We start from the raw sequence: 22,830 nt of genomic DNA on the forward strand, positions 1-22,830 counted from the left end.
CATATGCTGAAGGCCCAATCCCTGCATTCGGAGGCAGGCAATGATGTTTGAATGAGGTGCTTGGGGAGAGGGAGGCCTGATCCACTCACTATGAGTGCAGCTGTAAGAAGAAATTAGACAGACACACACAGAAGAAAGACCATATGACCACCCAGGAAAAGATGTCACCTACAAGACAAAGAGAGGGCAATCAGGAGAAACCAACTTTGTCACAACTTCAGCTCAGACTTCTAGCTTCCAGAACTGCAAGAAAACAGATTTCTGTTGTCTAAACCATCCCACCTGTGGTACTTTGTTATGCCAGCCTAAGATAACTAATACAGTGACTCAAGGACCTTTCCAAAAACAACAAAGAAAAAAGAATACCAAAGCCATTCTCCACCTCTCTTCCGGCACATTCTGCAACCATTTTAGATATTTCTAGCAATAAGATTTCAAGATCCACACTTGATTCGCCCAGGGATATCAAGAAACTAATTCTTCATGAATCAGTTTTGACTTTGGCATTCTCTCTTTTTATTAACGTACAGTCCTTCATTCCACAAAACACATCTGCCGTGGAGGTCTTTGTCCTAACCAAGCAGCCATTCACCTGGAGGCAGTATCTGGTCTGCTCAGGTAAGCTGCCTGCACTCTTTGCTCAATCTGCACCCAGGACAGGCAGGTAAAATACAACCAAGGCCAGGTAGTTGCCAGTGACAAAACTGTTAGGCCAGAGGGCTGTCCTACAGCCACCTGGGGTGCTAGTATATATGGGAGTGGAGGAACCAAGCACTGCTGATTTGTGCTCAAAGGCTCACAAATGAGCCTGGGGGCCCAAGCTAAACCAGCTGAGAAAAGGAATCACAGACTATTCATTCCTCATTCCTCCCAGACTGCAATCTTCCACAGAGGAGAGGACACTGGGCAAAGCAATAAAACAAGGTTTAAAATGGTGCCTCCAGACAAATCAAATCTATTTTTCTAGCTGCTATCAGATATAACAAGGGGGAAGAGCAGAGTCCAGGTAGGAAGGGAAATGGGTCAGACAAGCAAGATGCAGACCTCGAAGGAACTGGCCTGGCTTAAAAAGCCTTTCTGGAGGGAGGGCCCCCATTGTTGCTAAGCAACAGAGGCTGAACAAGAAGATTCTGGGGGCTTCCTTTCTGCCCTACCCCACTCCTGAAGTCACTTGCTGGGAGAAGTGTGGCCTGTCTGGTGACATCCAGCAGGATGATGCCCTCTGTCTCCTGGAGTGGCAGCTGACAGGCAGGCAACGCTGGTTTGGAGATCATTTGAAAAAGGGGCTCCTCCCCTGAGCAGGCTTGCAGACCCCCCGAGGCACCTGCTGAGGCTGTACATACAACAGCCGATCATGCACCACTCAAGCAAAACCACCATGAGATCAACTGGTGTGTTTGCACACAGAGGAGTCACACTTGAGCATATGGCATCGCAGGCTCAAGTCCTGGGACGCAGTAAGAATCCGAATACCTGGGGCGTGATGGCGGTAGCCAGGCCCTCGGGGCTCCAGCAGGTAAATGAGGCATCTGTTTCGCACCCATCTCCACAATTTCTGAGATGTTTGCCAAATCCTTATTTTGAGCTGAAAATGCCTAACGGTAAAAAAAGCATGCTCCCTTCTGTGCTGGCCATGCTTTAGTACCGAGACTCAGATCCTCTCAGGAAATAAATATTTTGAATTTTTAAAAAAATGTATTTTAAAAATCTCCTTTCAACAGTGTGTAATGACTCCCTTCTCTCCTTGTTAAGTTTGGACATATTCTTACTGGGCCTCCAGTACCCTACCCTGGTGAGCCCGGGGGAGGATCTGTGTATGTTTTGGGGTCAACCATTGTCACAAAGAATAGAGCTCTTTCCTCTGTAGTCTGGCTGTACAATGGGACCCGAAAAGACCTCCTGAATAGATAAAGTGTCAGGGTGAAAGAAAAATTCTATTAACACTTTACAAAACACGACATCTAAGAAGTAGCTAGAGAAGAAAGAGAAAGAAAAAAAAAATCAATATGGATAAGTCCCTGGGCTGGGGGGAGAAAACTTTTCAGCGGTTGCAAAACACTTATTAATTCAGAGAAGCCATCAATGCGATGGAAATCTGGCAGAACAGCAAGAGCTGAAACTAGGAGAATTTGAATATACAAAGACTGAATAGAATGAAAAACACAGCCTCACATATGGGACTGTTTCTCACGGTTCTATGTGAATCAAACAGAAGTGCTTGTGTGAGTCTCCGAGAAGGGGAAGCAAGGGGCAGAGGGAGGTAACCGGCATCAGCCTTGCAGCCAGCAAACTGGGAGTGACCTGAGGCTCTCTGTGCGTCTGTCTCACATGTGCACCTGCATGTGGACACACAGGCGACACGAAAGTGAAACACTGGTAGGTTAGTAGTCAACTGTGTGGAGTCATCGACATCACTGTTCAGGCTGTCCTCATGGAAGAGCCTGAACCACGGAATGCGCTGGGGGACTGCAAGCAGTTTTGCTGAGCTCAGACACAAACCACCGTGAGCCCTTGTTAAACACTCAACCAAAGCCGAGTATTTGCAACAGCAATGCCACGCGAAGTTTCTGTATCCCTAGGCTGCCCACACGCCTAGTGATCTTGAGAGTCCTCTAAGAGAGAGAAAGAAGGGAGCTGTCCGGATTTGAGCTGGCTTTGTCCCTTGCCCTGTCATAAAACTGGTCTGCTCTTGGAGGGTTACTCGAAAACAGGGTTATTTCCACCTTGAGATGCACCCTGTTATAACCAGAGTCAAGTGTACAATGGGCCCTGGCATCCCTGGTGCATCTTACTGAACCAAAAAGCAAGGTCAAGTAACTTTATGTGAAGTGATTGGGAATGGGATGCTGGGGCCTTGTCCTGACACCAGAAGCCTCTCAGCATGGCTTTGGGTCTATCTTAAGGTTCTGTGGGTGTTGCAGCACTCTCAAAAGTGTGAGAGGGCCGATGTTGCTAGTGATAGTCTCTAGGATCACTTGTGCTGGGGCAGGGCTTCTCAAACGTCATCCACGTTGCAGGATTCACTTTTCTGTCCTCTGGGTGCTGCTGCTGTAGCTGCTGGCCTGTGGTCTCTCTTTTGGAGGACTCTTCTAAGAGTAACAAGTAAGGACCAAGGTTAAAGACACACATGGTGTTCACCACATGGGACACGATCTCTCTTCTGGAGGGTGCATACTTTGGCGTGATGCCTCTCTTGTTGTTCCCCATCACTTAGACATTTATATTCTGACACCCCCAAAACAATGGCAGTGGGACCTATGTTAATGTAGATGACAAGAAACTCAATCTTACTTGGAAGACATAAACTTTCCTTCTCATAGATAAAACGCTTGCTAATGTCTACATCATGCAGCCAGCACAATCTTGATTAGAACAGCTCGCTAATGGCAACTTTATTTACTTTTACATAACCTATGTTTATTAGGCACGCTCTACTTCAAAGCACTGGTTTATGTATAAAGAACAGGCAAGTTTCACCGAGACTATGGTAGACTGATCAAGTTAATCCTTCCACGTCATTTTGCAGTACAGTCTCTCTCCTCATCCCTTAGATCTGGACTTGACCTTCGGTGGCCAATAAAATGAGTGGAGAGAATGGTGTATTTGTTTAGAGCCTGGCCTTGAAATTCTGTGTTTCTGCCTATCTCTTAGACCTCTGCCACCACCATCAGAAGGGCACATCTGGGCTGGCTGACAAAGAGGTGAGAGACATTTGGGGCAGGACCAAGTCCTCCCAGTTGCCCTAGCGGAGGCCAGCCCAGATAAGCTACATCTGGTCACTCCTAAAACATGCAAGTGAGGTCAGCCAAGATCAGCAGAACCAGCAGACTCCAGACATATGACATAAAAACACTTATTGTCTGCCAGTGAGATCCTGTGGTTTTTTTACATGGCATTCTTGTGGCCATTGGTAATACATATATGGCCCCTGTTCTTAAAAAATTTTTAAAGGCTTACATTTAGAGGATACACAGTCCTGAAAAGTACTAGAGATGTAAAATGAAGGTAAGCAAAGGGACAGAAGAAAGAAAAGTACTGAATGTGGGCTGAATATTAAATTATCAGGTGCCACATTCGAAACGAAACACATTAAAAATAGAACCCACCAAAGGGGACCCTGGATGTGAAGTGACCTCTTCTGAATCTCAATCCAGCAATCACAATGGAGAACACTGAGATCCTAGAAATGTCAAGAGAACCAACATGCTCCTTGCTAAATGAGCACTATGAAAAATCAGCTATAATTACCACCAGTGAGTGATGCCTCTCTAATCTTAAATTCACTTAATGAATGAATGAACTCAAGTCTTTTGAATGACTCTAAGACTTATGAGTCAGACATTCTTGCTGGGTGACTGTAAAGGTAGCTAGATGATGTTAACCATGTCCAGAGGTGAGATTTTAGCCAGCCCTACTCATGTACTGGTGGAACAGGAAACATTTAAAGTCAAATGCAAAGTTGCTCCTACTAAAGGGAGGTCAATACTTCATTTGTCCAGTGGGTCAGCCCTAGAGCTGTCCCCAGACCACTGCCTCTTCTGGCCAGGGTTTTGCAGGTTTGGCTACAAATCCAGAGCAGATGACTGAAGGTGAACTGATCTGAGGACACAAAAACTGTTCCCAAGAGACAGCTAGAGAGAAAAGAGCTGCTGGTAGTGACTCAGCACGTGCTAGGAGCTGGGAGTAAGGCTGGCAAGGCGGAACAAAAGCTGGGGGAGGATCCAGGTTCCAGCCCCAGTTCCACCTGCATCTCCAGGAAGACAGGTCACCTCCCTTCTTTGTCCTTTGGGGAGATTTCTGCAGGGAAGGATTGTATGAAATGGTCCCTAAGATCCACATGTAAACTCTGCCTGGAATGCAAAACTGAGCCACAGAGGCTGCTGGGACAACATTTGGGAACATCAAATTCCTCACTGTCCTTTGCAGATTCTGTTCTGTGAGGCTGTTCCAGAGCTTTGCTGTGGTCAACACATGCCCTAAGAGATTTCCTACTCCTCCTGGGATACAAACACACGCCCCCACACACCATACATATCAAGAACAAAGCAGGAAATGGCACTTCAAATGATCCTTAAATCATCTGGCCAAATACAGGCAGGGAGGGAAAGAGAAGAGGAGAAACAGGGCTCTTCCAACTCCCCCATAACAAATGCCTTTGAATTTCTCTTCCTGCTCCCACTCACACCCTTCAAGTGTTAGTTTAAATAAACACCCTCAAATGCAGGACCATGATGTTTCAGTGTGGCGGGCTCACAGGCCTTATGCTCCATAAACTTGAGGCACTGAAGCTACAGAACAGAGACCGCCCAGGGCACAGGTTGCTGGAGCCTCTGCAGTGACAGACAACAGCCAAGGTCGCAAAGGATTCCAGAACAGGGGAACATGTTGCTAGCCACATCTCCCTCAGCAGCCTGAAAACAGTAAAGTCAACCCCTGCTAGAAAGCTCAGGAATCGTGATCTTGTGCGTTGAACAGCAGTTTGCAGTGTGCTTCGGCCTCGCAGAAAGTGGGGTTGTTCTACCTTTAATCAATGCCCCAAAGGAAGGATTGGAGGGGTTGGGATAGGCTGGAAAATCCCTTTAGTTTATGCTGAAATCTAGACCCATGCTTTTTAACCTTGACTACCACCAGAATCACCTGGAGAGCTGCTGAAATGCCAGCTGCTGAGGTCACCCCCGGGCAGTTAAATCAGCACTCTCCAAGCCTCCCGGAGCTCCCAGCATGTATGTGTGTACACGGGCTCAAAAAACAGAGGTGGAGCGGGGCATGACGGCACACACCTGTAACCCCACACTCTGAGGCTGAGACAGGAGAACTGAAAGTTCAAGGCTATCTAGGGAATTTAGGGAGACCCTGTCTCCAAAATAGGTGGGATGGCTGTCCCCTGCTACTAGTAAGGACAAGGCAAGTTCCTTGCCACATGCTGCGTTCATAGAACTGTTGGGACCTTGACCTGGTCTCTGAACAAGAAAGCCAGAGATCTATCTGGAAACAGCTCAGAAAGACCAACATCTGAACCCAGAACTTAAAGATAGCCTAACAGAGACAATGATTCTTTCCCCAACACCATCAGTATCTCCATGGAGATCATCATAACTTTGGTCTTTACAACAGTACCGTGAGACAGGGATTATGACCAATTCTGAGCCTCAGTTTCCTCAGTGTTGATCTCAGCTGATAGGCACTGGGTCCAGTCCTCAGATGCTGGTCTTCCATGCCCAAGTCACCCTGCCACCCTACAGGCACTTCCTCTTCCTTCACCCCCAGCCCACAGTTACACATAATGTAAGGTTTACCCTCCCTCCCCCACTGCAGTACTGAGAATGGAATCCAGAGCCCTGTACATGGTAGGCAGGCAAGTACTTTGCTAACTGGGGTACTTCCCCCGCCCAAAGCTTACTTTAACCACTTTTCCAGTATTTAGTTCAGGGCCATCAAGTACTTTTCCTAAACTCTTCATAGAAGGTTCCAAAGCCTTACTGTGGCCAGCATATTCTATCACATTAGCGGAATCCCTTTTGATCAGGCCTATTTTTTCTTTCTACTTTTATTTATTCTGTTCTTGTGGGACCATTCTGTTTTTGCCATTTAATGTGATTAAAACCACTCTAGTGTTCATCAGACATCAGCTATAGCCTAACAAAGAGACACCTGCGCTTGGGGACTTGAGGATGCTGAGTTTGCAGATGGCTCTAGCCTAGAGATTTAGGCCTTTTACTCAGCTAACAGCAGCACCTCCTGCTCAGTCATCCCGACTGCACAAGTGCTTATCTGACTGAGTTACAAAATATATACACCCCCAGTACAGTGATGGATGTAATAGCTACATTTACTGGCGCTTAATAGGCAATTTGCAAAGCTTATTTCATTCTCATAGTAGCTTTGGGGTAGATACTATCGTACCCATTTTATAGGTGAGGAAATTGTGACTCGTTGAGATTAAATGACTTGCCTGGGATCATACATGTAATAAATGGTGGAGCCAGGATTTCAAACCCTGTATCTCCCTTTGTCTCCTATTGGTCTCCCTGAATTGTGTTGTCTTAAATTCCTGGGGCCCCGCACAGTACAAATGTCTGCTGCCTGAACCAACAAATGCTGCTTTCAGATCCTACCAAACAAAGTTAAAGAAATGGGATTGATCAGTTAGATAGTATACAGTGCCCTGCCTGACTTGGAAGAGAGTGAATGGTGGCAGAGATATCTCAGTAGGAAGATGTATCTGTCTCTTTCTGTTAGATGGACAGATTCTAACTGCTATGACCTCTGTGGTCACAGACCAAACTGGCAGCAGAACACAAACTGGACGGGAGCCCCTGGAAGTCAGTCCACAGCTCAGCTCTCAAAAAAAGTCTGTGTTGCTCAGTGAGTGCTAAGAACTCAGAATGTGTCTCCTGTACCAGTTTGACAGGATGGTTTAGAGGTAGCTAGGGGTGCCTAATACTAGGAATACACTCATTATAAAAGATGCTGGCCCAACTCACTGCTCCTGTCTTGCAAAGACACACACCCACACATGTACACACACACACACACACACATGCACACGCATGTGCTACAAGCCACAGCCAATACCATGTGTTTCCTCACTGCAAATGGGTCACAACAAGGGACAACCACAAGGAGGACCAGCACGCCTTTGGGGTAGCAGATCCAGGAGGCCATTCCTTAAAGAACAGAAAGCAAGTCTGCCCGTTCAAGGTACAGTGTGCTGGGGCTCCATGTCAGCTACACAGACAAAGCCCTGGGCTTAGCACCACACTGGGAACACCAGGCAGGAGGCTCTCTTTTGAGTTACCCGAGCAGGGGCTTGCAGCAGACGAGGTCAAAGAAGGGAGGTGGTAGGACAGGGGCATGAAGAGAGGCAGGGCATGAGCTGTTTGAGGAGAAGCAGTTGGATACGCCAGGCTGACAGCTGTCACATGGAAATGGCATCTGGCCTAACGGCCTCTTGTGTGCGGCTCCTTCAAGTGGCGGCTGCTGTGCTCTGGAAATCCAGGCCCGTCTGCAGCACGGTTGTAAGTGTGCCTGTGTGCATGCAAGTGTGCTCTGGGGGAAGGGAGTGGCAGGCAGGCTGCCTAACGCGCCTTACCCTCTTGGGCCTTTCGCCATCAGGCCTCACCTACCGTGAAAAAGGCCCAACCTGCCAGCTCCAGAAGAGAGAGGCAAATCATTAGGGGAGCACTGATGTGCCGTAACACTCTCTTGCATTCCCATTAAACAAATACTAAACTGCTAATTGCCAAAATGGAGCTCCAGGACTCTGACTCTGACAGAACAGGGGAAGGGTTTATAATTACCAAGTGTGAAAATGCACAGCCTGTAAATAACCACCTCATCTGTCCTAATATGGGCTGATATTGATGGGCATGAAATAAACATCAGGACCAAATGGAAAAATCATCTGCGTCTCCTGTGGCCAATGCAATCTCGGACGGTGACAAGCGTGGCTGCTGCCATCCTTTGGGAAAGGGGAGAGAAAGGAGTTTTGCAGGCTTGAAAAGTCCAGGTTCCAATCCCAGTTTCAGTCCCTTGGGCCATCTGCAGCCTTTTTTTTCTTGCAAGCAAAACAGGGCTGGTAAATTACATGGCTTGATGATGGGACGGAGGACTTAGCTGTAAACTTGGTAAGCCAGGGCCCAAGACAGGGGACACAGGATAAGCATAAGCCTGCAGGACAGGGCTCCAGAAACCTTCTGACTCTGTCCCCTTTAATGGACCAGTTGGTGAGGATAAAGAATGAAAGAGAGGGACAGCTCAGCTAAGGTGACATATTTGTTCATTAAATCAGTATTTACTGAGGCTCTTCTGCCTGCCCAACCCACAGCTGGTTGCAGACAGCACAGATGAAAGGAAGCAGGTTGGTCTGGAATGACTGTGGGGCTTCCTGACACCCCCATGCCAAGTGCTTCCCTATTCCCTATCACCCGCTTCTGTCACTGGAGGGCCGAAGTGCTCTCTCAGATTCCACCACTTGCCATGACTACACCAAGGTGGGCCCAGTGATGTGCCCCTATGGGGCTCCAGAACCCCAGGGTCCCTCCCCCTGACACCCTGTGAGTCTGATGAGCTCAGCGGGGTCCTGGGGTAAATGGCAATAACCAGAGTAGGGAGGAAGAGCCACGTGCCTCAGAGTCACAGAATAGGGAGTTAGGAAGGGTCACCCCTCCACTTGTCACCCAACGCAGGAATCCCTTTCTCCAAGGCTGCTTGCAGTCCTTTTGGGAGCTTCAAAGACTCCTCAGCCTCACCCCCTCGGGGGAGCTGTATAGGCCCAAATTCAGCAGTGGTAGCACTCAGATGCCCAAAATAGCAGCTTCCTCTGTTCTGCAGCCCAATTTTGGCAGGAGGCAGAATTTTGTGAACTGTATTAGAGCTGGTGCTCCATGTGCCACCCACCTCAAAAGTTCCCCAGCATCTGAACTAGCTCCTGCCCCTTCCTCCTGGGCTGCTGACAGCATCTCCCTTGCCTTCTTAGCCCGAATGTCAGCTCCCGAGTCCTGAGTCAGACACCCCAGGGGTTGCTCAGTCCTGGTCCTGACCAAAGACCTTATCAAAAATAAGCAAAATGAAGTAAGCTTTGAACTGCGGACTACTGTTAGAGGCATTCTGCTTCACTACTTTTAAAGTCCCACAGCATCTTCAAATAATGGCTAACACAATGCTGCTGGAGAACAAAGTTCAAGTACAGCTACAGGCGAATGAGTCAGTCATCTGGCAAAGCTACTTCCTGTTCAGAGTCAATCATAAAATCTCCAAGGCGGAAAGGACCAAAAAGATAGGAGTCCAGCCCACTCGTTTTCCACAGAAACCAACCGGCTCCAAGGGATTTCATGGCTACAGGCAAAGCCACGATTGGAACAGTCATAGGAACCTGGCATGGCCTCGTGTGCCATGAGTTCAAATTCTGACCTACCTTCTTCACCTATGCATGGTCTTGGGTACACTTTCCAAGGTGGATTAGCTTTCTTGTATGAAAAGGAATGACAATCACTATTTATCTTCCTTTAGCTTGGAGAAGTAGAAACTATGCACACAATACTACAGAGCAAAGCATCTGGCCGGTGGGAAGTGTCTGTCCCATGTTATCACATTCCAGTCCTGGCACATGCAGATGCTCCACAAGTTTAAGTATCTGTTAGACGAGGGTTGGATAAAGGACTAGCAGACTTTGCACAGATTACCACACATTCCAGCCTAGTGAAATCAGTAAGGACACACAAGATTTAAACCCCCCTGGCGTTATGAACGATGCTGCAGTGAATCATATACAAACAAATCACAAGTTAGACGCACAAAGGAATGGAAAAATAGTGGTATCTCTTAGGATGGAAAGCGCTTTGAAATGAAAAGGAATAAACCACACACACAATGTGGATGGGTCTCAAGGGAATTCTTCTGAGTTGAAAAAAGCCAATCTCAAAGGCTTATGACATACTGCATGATTTCATTTCCGTAACACTCTCAAAAGGACAAAATTATTGCAACAGGCTATACAGGTCAGTTACTGCCAGGAGGTAGGTGTGGAGAGGGTGACTGAAAGGGGAACACAGAGTTTGTTCCTGGGGTGGGGATGGCTCTGCAAGCTGATGGCAATGATGGTCACTAGAATGTACACGAGATATAGTTTCAAAGAATATACATATGCACACGGATGCTGTGTTGTGATAATGTAAAAACCAGTTTTCTGGCTTTAACGATGCTGTTCTATGGCGATGGGTGAAAATATCACTGTGGAAAGCTGGGTGAGGGGCACACCAGAGCTCTTTGTACTGTTTCGCAACTTCTTGTAAGTCCTAGACTATTTAAAAATAAAAATGTATAATACTAATAAAAAGAAACCACAAGGGGGCTCATTATTTCATGAAACTCTGGCAGTTCAGTTTATAATGCAAACAATTATGCCCTAATCTCTCTTGATTTGGATAAAGTGGGCATAAATAGTGTTCACAGATGGTAGAAAGTCACAGCCCTTGCCCGTTCTTGCACTTGACGCTGGCACGCACCGCTCCAAGGCCATTCTGTCATGCGAACACCTGCCTCGGCAGCCTCGCCACCCTTGCACTTAGGACAATTCATGTACAGCTCTGCATACCCTGCCTCGCACCAGGCAGCGTAACAAAAAGCAAGTGCCAGTAAGTATTTGCTGGCCAGGGCCACCAAGATTTTGCAGGATAAAGAAAAATACTCAGAAAAGAGCATCTCACCCAGAAGATTCCAACTGTTCTTTTTTAAGGCTGCCTCACTTAAGTTTTGAAACACATATCTTGTATGTTAACCAAACAGATTGAACTTACTTAGTACTTCTGAGGGATGGAAAATCACTTCTCTGCACTCATCACAACTGTCACAGAGGTTTCTGTAGTATGAAGTGATGGGGCACTCTTCCTCAAGCAAGGATGCCTGACCCTTTAATTGGCTCTCGTGTGGTTTGGGGTAGAGTATTCATGTTGGTTGACTTTTTTTTGTTGGTCTTTTTGAGACAAGGTCTCACTATGCAGTTCAGGCTGGCCTTGAGCTCAGTTTGTAGCCCAGGCTGGTCTCAAACTCACGTTGATCCTCCTGCCTCAGCCCCCTGAGTGCTTGGATTACAGGCATGTGCTACCACGTCTGCCTTAACATACTTCTTTTGAAATAATGAAGTCAATTTCAGGATCTCCTATGCTTTCTGTGGACCCATAGGGTGGCAACATCCAGCCTATCCCTTGTTTCCAAATCATGACTCAGATTTTGCAAATGAAAACTGACAGAATAACTGACTCCTCTTCTTCAGCCCCCAAGCCACACAGCTCCCTCAAGGGGAAAAACGAAGGCAGAGGGAAAAACCTCACATGTACCCTTTTAAAAAGAAAAAAAAAAAAAAAAAAAGGACCAATTCAACTGCTTCAAGACCCAACAAGCATGTTTTCCTTTCATTTATTTTTACATCAACACTCTGAAGGATAAAGATCTTTCTCATTTCAAGAGCTGTCAATTTGCTTTAGTGCTGTGTTTTTCATCTGTTTGAGGTAAAGAGGAATTACAAAGCGGGCAAATGAAATAATGCACTGCAGTCTAACATATTTTGGCAATTCAAATTGGGACCAGGGAGAAAGGAAATTAAACAAGGATGACAGGTCACACCACACACCTGTGCTGTACCCCTGCTGTCTTCGATCCACTGCTAACTTTCTAACTTGATGAAGTCCTCTGTTCACTGCTGCAAACTGTACTATTTGCTGTACCTGAATTCTTCAAATCATTTATACGTTGCGCAACTCATATGATATTTTGCTTTCTGAAGCAGAAAAAAGAAATCTCATAGCTGTTGGTGAACTGTCAGGTGCTGTTACTTTAAATACCCCTGTGAAAAGCAAAGGGGCCAGCAGTCAGTTTCTGGAGATCTGCTGCCCTTCCCCATATAAATTAACATAGACAAATGTTTCTCACAAGCCAGACTGTGTTAGAAATCCTCACCCTACAGAACCTAAAAGTTAGAATATGAGGGAACTTTAAAGTAAACCTCGTCCTCTTCTGCCAGTGACACCCTGTGAATGCTTTGGTAGAATATTTTTGCCAAATTCATTTACATTGCTTTTTGTTTTCAATACGTGGTTCTTCAACTCCTGAGCAGTTTTTCTCTCTTTAGTTCCAGGGCTGGGACTGTCTAACAACTGAATTCCTCAGGAAAGTGTGAGCCACCAGTAGGTGGTCAGAGGGTGTAAGAGTCCAGGGGTGGGATGAGGTGGGGATCAAGCTCCTTAGGGCTACCACAGTAAAGGCGCCCCTTGCTCTCAGTCACCATCAGATTAAAATCAGGTGACCAAGATGATAATGAGCCCAGAGTGTAGACTTTTGGGATCCAGGTTACCGGGATGCAGTGATGACATCCTCCAAAAGCTGTCCCAGAGTTTCTGGTCACCAGACCAAAGTGCAGTTACAGAGACAGAGCATCACTTGCTGGATACAGTGGCAGGTGTGTACCTCTGCCCACCTCTGGGAGGGGGAGACTGAGCAGTGCAGGCAGGAGGAGGTGAGCTGATCATGGGACTGCGGAGTCTGCCTGGATCCCCAGTCCATGTGGTGAAGGCTTCGGCCAGGATGTGCCATCATCTATTGAAAAGATGATTCTTGATGCCTCAGCCAGCTCTTGTAGCTTTCAGCACTCTCAGGACTTTTTAAATCAAAAAGAGGGGCAGGAGAACACGGCATTATTTATGGCCTCACACTAGTGGAGCCAGAAGCACATTAGCACCTTGCTTTAAGATGTCAGGGGAAGAATAAACAGGAGGGCTGCTTGTGAACAGGCCACCATTCCTAGTATCTCTGGCACCTGACCAAGATGGTCCCAGGCACCCAGATCTCCTTCCAACCCCAGGCCATCCACACCAGCCCAGCAAACACACCTGTAGAAAACTCAAGTCACCCAGATGCTGCAAGTCCCATGGGATTACCACTGAGAAAGGAGAAGGCAGGGCAGCCTCCTGGGACACAGCAGTAGCGTGACAAATGGCCCCACTTAAAAATGAATCAACAACTGAAAGATATTTGGCAGGCACGGCTCCTGTGGCAAATGTGCATTTCTATCTCCCCTGCCCCCAGTGGGGAGGCAAACATTTATGCCTAAGACCCTCCACCCAGGCTAATAGGTGCAGGAGTAGGTGCCAGAACAAGAGGAACAGAGAAATCGACATCTGGCCAGCAACTGTCAGACAAACAGCAGGTCTTACAAGACAGGAATATTTTGAAAAGGTAGAGGAGACTTTTGGAAGGAGTCAACATGTGGGAACATCCAAGTTAATGCTCGGGGAGTCCATCAGGTCAGTGATGGCTTGACCTTGGAGCTAAACAAGGAGGAAGAAAAGCAGGGTGTCGCTGGACAGCAGGGACTCAGTAATGTTCTCTCTTTAGAGGTCTGGGTACTGCAGGGGGATAAATTGCCTTAGGAAAGCTCTCTGTACTCCTCCTTTCTCGTTGAGAAAAATATTTAAGAGAAACACTCTCCAGATGGCTAAAATTTCCTTCTCACTAGGCCGATTTAGTTATATATCCAAATGGTCCAGCAAAGTGATTTTCAGACTTCCACAGGAAGCAGCAATACTTAGCACTTCTAGTTCCTCATTTCAGCTACCAGCTCACTCATCCCTAACACCCCTCCGAAGCCATGTTCTGTCCCATGTCTCACATTTGGAAGATAAGAGGCAGGGCTGCTCAAGGAGCCCTGCACACTTCGGCAATGACTTAGGCCCTTCTGACTCAGATGCACTTTAACCTGCACCCCAGGAACTGTTCTCCATTAAGATGGCCCTCGATTTAGGGTTTGAGGACTGTTGTAATGGATGGGGACCTACTACAGCCCTGCGACCTCTGGCTATTACTACATCTGCAAGAATTCTGAGAACACAGGTCCTAGGCACCTCTCCCAGACAGGGTCTGGCCTCCTTCGCCTAAACTGATGCCCCAGAAGGTGCCTGGGAACCTCAGGGTCTGTCCCTTTTCCTAATCTGCTCTGCTTATTAGCATATCTGAAGAGGGGCCTGCACTCTACTCTGACATATCGGGTGACATTTAGAATTAAAACTTTTTTCTGGGACCAATCATGGTCTTCAGAAGAGGCCTTGTGAAGAGGGACTTATGTCCCCTGGTGTATCTTCACTTCATTCCTGACATCTGTGCAGCCAGCAGTAAAACCTTTCAAGCCCTATCGAAGACCCTGAACTTTCGCCCTTAAATGGATTTTGCACTTAATACTTCAAAATGAGCTATGAAGCTCTAGTCACTTGAGTCTTAATTAAGTCATTTGTATAGCAAATGAGTTGGTTTTCTCTGGAGCCAGGATGTCAGAGTAAATACCCCAAATTCAGAGAGGTCCACACTGGGCAAGGGCAGCAGACGATGGGGTGGTGTGGGCAGACTCAGATCAGTGCAGATGGTTGGCTGGCCCTCCAGAGCCTCCCTTCCAGAGCTACCAGGCAGTAGATGCCCATGGGGAGGAATGGGTAAGGAAGCCCTTGAGGTGGCTGTCCTTTGTCCTGACCCTGCTAACCCTCAGCAGCTCTGAAAGGACAATTTCCAGTCATGATGTGGTCCACAGGGGGTCTCCACTAACTTGAACTTGACCCTGGGTGTGCCCTGTATCTAAGACCAGCTGACTTGGCTTCATGTCCAATGCACATCATAACCAAACAAAATACAGCTTTTATCCTGCTGCTTACAAAACACACTGAGATAGACACCAAATGGTCACCATGCCCTTCACACAAATCACTGTGGAAGGCACTGTCTTTCTTTATTCACTAAGGCTTAGATTTTTTTCCCCCAATTTTCTTGGGATTCCCTCCTAGTGTGTTCCCAAGCCATACAAGACAACTGGTTTTATTATTTTATAGTCCTACTGTATTTGGTCCAAAAACAGCACTATCAATCTTGGCCACAAGTCATTTGAAGCTAAGGCTGGTGACGGTTTCCAAAAATCACATCCACTTTCAAAGGCCAAAGATTTATCACCAGTGAGGATATTTGGAGAAAATGCCAGAGTCTGAATACAAGTTCACAGTGAAGGCTTTGAAAACGCTCAGAGCAAAGGCGGGATCTTTGGAATAAGTACACAGCCTCCTACTTTGAAGAGGACACATCATATTTGTAGGAAAAAGCCCCAGTTCTTAATGCTTCTAGTCATTGGGGAGGGCGAAAAAGATACATACACAATGGGGAGATACACATACAAGGGTGGAAATTAAGTCAGACTAAATCATCATCAAAGAATCTTAAAGGTGAATTGAGAGGAAAAGAAATACGAAAGGATTCTTCATAGCCTAATACCAAATAACTGCAAGAAAACATTAACCATCTCAATGTATGGCAAAATTACATCTCCAAGATGTATTTACTAAGCAGCAGGGAGGCTTGAGAGTCCGCACTAGGCCCGAAATTGCTTGAAAATCATCCTGCAGATGCCTCTGGCCCCAACACACACACCCCATTTCCAAGCTGTCAGAAATCTGCCTTCATGAATTTAAGTCATTCCCTTCCCAAGACGCTTGGTCTAACCCTTGCTGTCCCCTGACCTGTACATGGAAGAGAACACAGGAAAGCTTCCCCCTCCAACAGGCACAGAAAACAAGCTCCAGCCTTGCTCAGCTTTCATCAAAAACACTCAGCTCATCCAGATGACCAAGCAGCTCTGGGAAAGCACAGCAGACTTCTTCAGATCACACGGCCTTCTCCAAAAAGCAACCTTCTCTCTACCCCCTGCAAGGCAGGCAGAGAACTCACATGCGTAATGGTGACTTTCAGGGACAGGGAAGGGAGTGCACCACCCCTGGGGAAGACGGCATCAGCATAACCAAAGAGAATGAACCCACAGCTAGAGAGAGAAGCAGTATTTCTCTACTCAGGAGACATCTGGAAAATGAAAGAGGCCAGGAGTCATCTTTATCACATCTCTGTGCATACAAATACACAACGGAAAATTACAGATCCCGCTCATCTACTAAATGAGCCATAATAACCCCACACGTTTCTTCCCTGCGTCCTTAAGACACATCTTGTGCATTTGTCATAAGGCAGATGAGTGCAGGGCCAGGAAATGCAAAGGAAGCTGAGTGGGCACCTTTGCTGGGGAAGGGCCAGGACCATCGTAGCTCCGATGATGGCCAGTTGCCCTCTCAGGATCCTGCCTGGGACACACCCAGCTGAAGACATCTCAAAGAAAACGTCTAATCTCAGCACCCAATGGAGATATCGAAGGCATGCCCTCACTCTCTTTTGTGAATGCATGCTGGGAAAGTGTGTAGATAAGGTGAGTATTACATTATGATGCTTCCTCATGCATGAAAGTCTATTTTAAAGAGAGTCTGGAGGGAGGGGGAACAGCGGCGTAGGGAGAGGAGGTAGAAAGGAAGACTGCTTTATTTAGAAAAGTCTCAGCCACAGAACAAAACTGCGCTTTAACTGCAAAGGCAAACTCATTAAAGTTTCTCTTTGGTTCCAGAGAAAAAATCTACAGCCACAGAACTTTCAGAGAAACTGCTTTTATCTCCTACATGTGCATCACTTTGTCCCCTTCACCCCGTTCCAATTTACACACTAAGTTCGTGAATAAATATGACACACACACCCCCATCAAGAGACACTCAATCAGACCAAATAACTGCAGATGTGCCCTTTACCTTAAATCTCATTTTCTCTGGGTTTTATCCTCCCTTTCAAAGTAATCTGTACATCCTACATAGTTGTGCAAATATCCGTTTAAGCCACTGTGGTGAGCATTCTTTTGGAAAGCACGGGCTGTATGAGGGAATGACAGTTTACCTCCTTCATTTGTTCAGGTTCATCTGGAAGGCCTGTTCTTATTAAGTAAGCAAACTCAGAGTTTACTCCAAATCCCACCCTCTCATTATGCTCACTCTTGTTCCCAGGGTGTTTAAGCATCAGGTGCTCTTTTTTCCCCCTGTAATTTTTCCTGGCTTCCCTTTCTTCTTCTATCCTATACATCCCCACGTTGTCATCCATCATGCCTCACTGGCCTCCATGCTCTGTCCATGAAGAGCACAGCCCACCCAGGCTCCCATCTCTCTGTGGTTTCCTCCTTTTCCTGTCCTCAGAGCGTAAGCTACATGTCTCAGCTACTGGTCTCTGCCATGATGATATTCTGGAACCTCCATTTGCAACATGTCTTAACACTGCTTTACTTATCTTCCCAACTCCAGTTCTTTCACCTACCATGGGCTGAGAGCTTGACACTCTTACAGTCTCCTTTTACCGGTTGTTTCACTTTCCAGAGTTTCAGTTACCTAGTCAACCTCAGTCCAAAAAGTATTAAGTGGAAAATTCCAAGAACAGACAATTCTTAAGCTTTAAACTGAATGTCACTGAATAGCAGGATGAAATCTCATAGCTTCCTGCCTGGGATATGAGCTGTCCCTTGGTCTAACATATCCATGCTGTATATGCTGCCCACTTGTTAGTAGTCACCCTGGTTATCAGAACAGCTGTTGCCATTCTGCAGGACTTAGGATCAAGGAAGATTTATTTTACTTAATGGTAGCTCAAAGCATAAGAGCACCATACTGGCAATTCAGCTTGCCAAAGAGCAGTCATAAAGTGCCACTTTAAAGTGAAGGGGGTAAAAAGGATGTCTGTTAATGAAGAAAGAAGAAATAATAATATTATGAAGTTGCTAAGATCACAGTAAGAACAAATCTACCCATGAATAAGAAAGAAATTTGTGCCGTACTTGTATCTCAAACTTCAAAAGTGAGGGCCACAGTTGTGTGCTAAGTATTTAGTTAACATGGAAAAGACAGTGAGTTTGTGTATGTATTTATAAGAAAAAACATAGTATTCATGAGATTTGGGAATATCTGTGATTTCAGTCATCTACTAGAGGTCCTGGGATGTCTTCTCCAAGGATTAGGGTCCTATTTCTTCCTTTGATGTAACCTCTATCCCACCCTTTCCTTACTTTTTCTACCTATCGTTTGGCTTCAAAAACCCTTCCCATTTTTTCTGGACCTAATGCAAGATGACCTCCTTCCTAGAATCCCCAGTACTGATCCCACTCAGCAGCCTGGTTACTATTCCTAAAAGACGACTGCAAATCTCCCATGTCCCAAATTCCACAAGGAAATGTCCAAAGAGGCAGGGGATGAGGCAAGCGGGACCCATTTGCCTTCTGTCTCTGTCCCCTAGAGGTGCACACCCCTTGGTTCAGTCTATTAGTCAACTGCTCTCCATTCCCTCGGTTCCCCCTACTTATGGGGAGCATACCCCTGTCCAGCATTCATGGAAAAAGAAGAGACTACAGGGAAACACATGCAGGGATTTGCAGGAACCAGTTCAAGTTCACATTGTCCTGTGAGGCCACGGGTGGCTGGGCACACAGCTTTGGACCACTGTTGACAAAGAGGTTACAGGGTAACGTAGGGGGAAGTGTAGTTAGAAGCAAACGAGAGGGAACATCCGGCCTCAGCTACCTTTGTATGTCATGAAGGACGAGATCTGGGAAAAAGAAACCAAAGTCTAGTGAATTCGAGAGGTCAGAGTCACAGTCAGCAGAAATTGTTCTAACGAAAGCCTCTTATCCTAAGCCATCAGCACCTGTGAACAGGGACTGCATTGTATCCCTGACCCTAGACCAAGGGCTCAATGACTGTTTTTGACTGACTGATGAAGGGCAGCTCTGGGGACAGAGCAATTGCTCTGGGACTTTAAAGACTCAGATTTTTGCTACTGTGGAGGGTGACCTTGGACTAGATGACAAATGTATCATGCCTCATCTGTCCTAGAGGAGAGTTTGCCAAACTCTTTGTTTTTTAAGTACATGCAGTACATACACATCACAGAAACTGCCAGTGGGCAAAAAGAAAGTCCAAATCACCACTGTTGACCTTATGGTTTTTACTTTCCACATTTCTTTCTTAGCAAAATAAGTGTATGATAACATTTTAATCTTTGTGTGTGTGTGGTACCGAGGATTGAACTCATAACCTCGCGCTTGCCAGGCACGTGCTTATGCTGCTGAGCTAAATCCCTGGCCATGATGACATTTTAATAAAAAAAATTACATGGGGAAAGATACAGTGAAGAATAGTTACTAATCTGCGATTCCTGGGCCCTGAATTATGGAGTCTACAGCTTCAAGAATGTACAACTACTGGTAAAACGTAACAGAATTCCCAGTCAGCTCTGGTCCCTTGGACTCACATCAGTCTCTAAGCCATCCATGGACTGTGATTTATATAACAGGTCAGGAAAAGCCACCTGGGAACAATCAATGGAACAGATGAAGACAGGCCTGGTGAATGTGCATGAATTAAAAGGAAAACTCCATTGTAATAGGAATAAGACTCTACTCACTGTACGTAATTACAAAGAGGAGTAAATCGCTGAAAAAAAGATTTAAGTGTCTTCTACAGAACAAACAAGGCGATTAGTCATAAGCAGAAGCTCAGGATTTGGTGAATGAGCCGAAACCCAGACCCACGCCCAGCTGTGCATCTGCTTCCCAAAGCCACAGTAGGGCCATCTATGTGACCGCTCTAGCATGGACTGGACAGTTAGGGTGGGGCCTGGATATAATGGTGTTGGAAAGAAGATGCCAGGCTCTTAATACATTACCTGCACACTTACACGCACGTGTGCACATGTACTCATGCATACATCAGCACATACATCTTCTCATCAGAACCTTCTGACCACAGCAGTGACCCAACATTAGGTCCTGCCATCCAGAACACCCTGGAGGGCAGGATAGTAACTGATTTAATAATGGCAGAGCCACTTCCTCCATTTCCTGCCACCACCCTTCAGGAGTTAATAAGAACAGCAAAAATATAAATAGCAGCTAATTCTTAGCACACAATTACAGTACACCTGACACCGACCTGGACATCTCACAGTATCATCTGGCTCAAGTGTCACTCGGCGCCTTCAAGGAAGGTACTATGGCTTCTATCTCCACTTATAAATGCATTAATAAATGAGGAAACTGAGATCCAGAACGTTGAGTAACTGGCCACCTACTTAGGTGGAGCAGAGACTGGATTTAAACCTAACACTGAATTTCAGAGCCCACACTCTTAAACTCTGAGCTATGTCACTGATAAAACAGGACAAGTAATACAGACCATTCTGAAAGTGTTAACCTGATCCTCAGCCCTCTTCCTCTGGGCTGCCCTCCAGTATCCTCCCTGAGGCATTGCAGAGCGACCAGGCCTCTCTGTGTGCACCCCCTGAGAACAGGACCCGCCTAGAAACTGGCCACGCAACCCCTAGTGAGCTCTAAGGGCCTGCACTCATAGTTGTCTCTATCACAAACTCCAAAATTCAAAGAGACCCACGGTGAATGATGTCCTGCAAGGCTGGACCTGGCCCATGGTTAACTGCATCCTCTTGCACTGGACAGCTAAATCTTCCTGAACAGCCCAAGCCACAAGGTGATTGTGATATGAAGCAGGCTTTCTGGAGATGTGTAAATAAAATTCCCAGCAACAGTGGCTGTTCTAGGTCCATCTCACTGCCAAAGGGCAATTGGGTTCAGCCAGGCAGCAGTGAGGGTGGCTGAATCAGCACTCAATTATTATGTTCATTCGGTCTCCACAGAACCTCAGCAAGCATGCCAGCAAGGTTTAGATACTAAGGAGTGGAGTTCCCTGCAAAGGTCGCGCAGACAGGAAGGGGTAGGACAACTGAGCCCCTCCCCTGAGGGCTGTGGGCTTGGCTTAGGGCCACAGTATGGAGGGAGAAGGGTTCCTACCAATGGGGGGCTTCTTCCCTCAGCCTCAACTCGGAGAAAACAAGAGCTCCTGGCTGAGCTCGTGTGGCAGCAAACACATAAAAGCATGTTCGCTTCTGACAAGTCTGGTAAGGACTTCAGCTCGACACAGGAAGCACTGCCGGCTGTTCAGAGACTGAGGTCACCAGTGGCCAACTTGTGCACCAGCACAGTGGTCAAGGGCCCGGCCCTGGGGGCACCAAGACCAGGCTTCACATGTGACGCTCTCGACACACAGTAACCTTGGGCAAGCAACAGGACAACTTACTTAACTAGGCCCGGTTAAAAGAATGATCTTTAAAAGGAATGAAATGAGCTGGGTGAGACGGAGCACACACAGTGTCCACACACAGAAGCATACCAAGGAGGAGCTTCTGATGCTGTTACTGCTATTTTAATGCTAATGGTCTTTCTTTATGTGTGCATGCCGCAGCATAATCTGTCCTTGGTTGCACACCCATAGGGTGAATCCCATTCACCCTGTGTATACCCAGGTGGATCTTGCTCACTGGACAGTGGTGACGAGCCCTGGATGCTAGCCCAAGAGGATACTGGGCTCTTCCTTCAGGACTTTCTCTGCCCCTGGCCTACCCTGCCCATGCCCTTCTGCGCCCAAGACACCACAGAGGAAAAAATGTATGATTTCTGCTAGATGGTGCTGAAAAGAAACCTGATGATTGGTCCACGGAGTCTCACCTATCCCCAAATGTCGCCTGGATGAGCCGATTTCCCCTTATCCCCCTGGGGAGTCGGGGGATTGGCAGCTCGAGATGTGGGTCCAAATACCCATTCAGGAACTGAGTGACCTCCTGCAAATCACATGACCGCTCTGTCGTTGTTGTTCTAATTTATAAAACAGTGGTAACACTTCCTGTCACTCCACAGTATGTCTACAGGTAACCAACACCCAGAGCAGACTGTATTTTTCACCTATAGCCCCCAAATCTGCCCTATTCCACAAGCCACTTACAATCTCATCTTGAGTTGGCACCACTCCCAAAGCAGGATCTGTGTCCCCTCTGCTTTGTTCTTCTTGAATCTGGGACTCATTTGTGTTCTATGACTTTTTGCTAGATCAGAAAAGGCATACACTTGTGCTGAAGCCTCAGGCCACCAAGACGTGAGGAAGTTCAAACCAGCTCCTGTAGACGGTCCTGGGGAAGAAGTCCTGAGGCCATGTGGGAAGAGAGATGTCTGGCTGGCCATCCCCTGTGCTACTCTGGTCGCTTTCTTACTGCTCCCAGCCAGAAACTTCCACCGAGTACCTGCTGGATTCCTGGTCTACAGAAACCACCAGCCGTAATAAGATGATTGATTGTCAGTGTCTCAAACCAGTAGTTTTCAGGTGATAGATGTATCAACAGGTAACCAGAAAACCATGTACATAAAAACATGCTGTAAATTGATGGTCACATATGAAGAACTAGGACTGTCACAGTAAATTTTATGATTACTTCTCCTTTATGTCTACCTTTGGTTTTATCTTTTGAATGTGTATGTTGGAGATGACAGTGAGAAGAACCCATACATATGTACCCTTAGCCACTAGAAAAAAAAATAACAACCATCACCAA

General features: G+C 46.6%; 1 protein-coding gene across 20 annotated transcripts in view; it reads right to left on the minus strand.

Annotated features, from left to right (window-relative positions):
• The window catches only part of Msi2 (musashi RNA binding protein 2), a 359,255-nt gene that overhangs the window by 128,375 nt on the left and 208,050 nt on the right, over window positions 1-22,830 (minus strand). The gene's annotated exons all lie outside the window — the stretch shown is intronic.

The sequence above is a fragment of the Cavia porcellus genome, unplaced genomic scaffold (genome assembly GCF_034190915.1).
Source record: "Cavia porcellus strain 051 isolate PalLab524CR breed Dunkin Hartley unplaced genomic scaffold, mCavPor4.1 scaffold_6, whole genome shotgun sequence".
Lineage (NCBI taxonomy): Eukaryota > Metazoa > Chordata > Mammalia > Rodentia > Caviidae > Cavia > Cavia porcellus.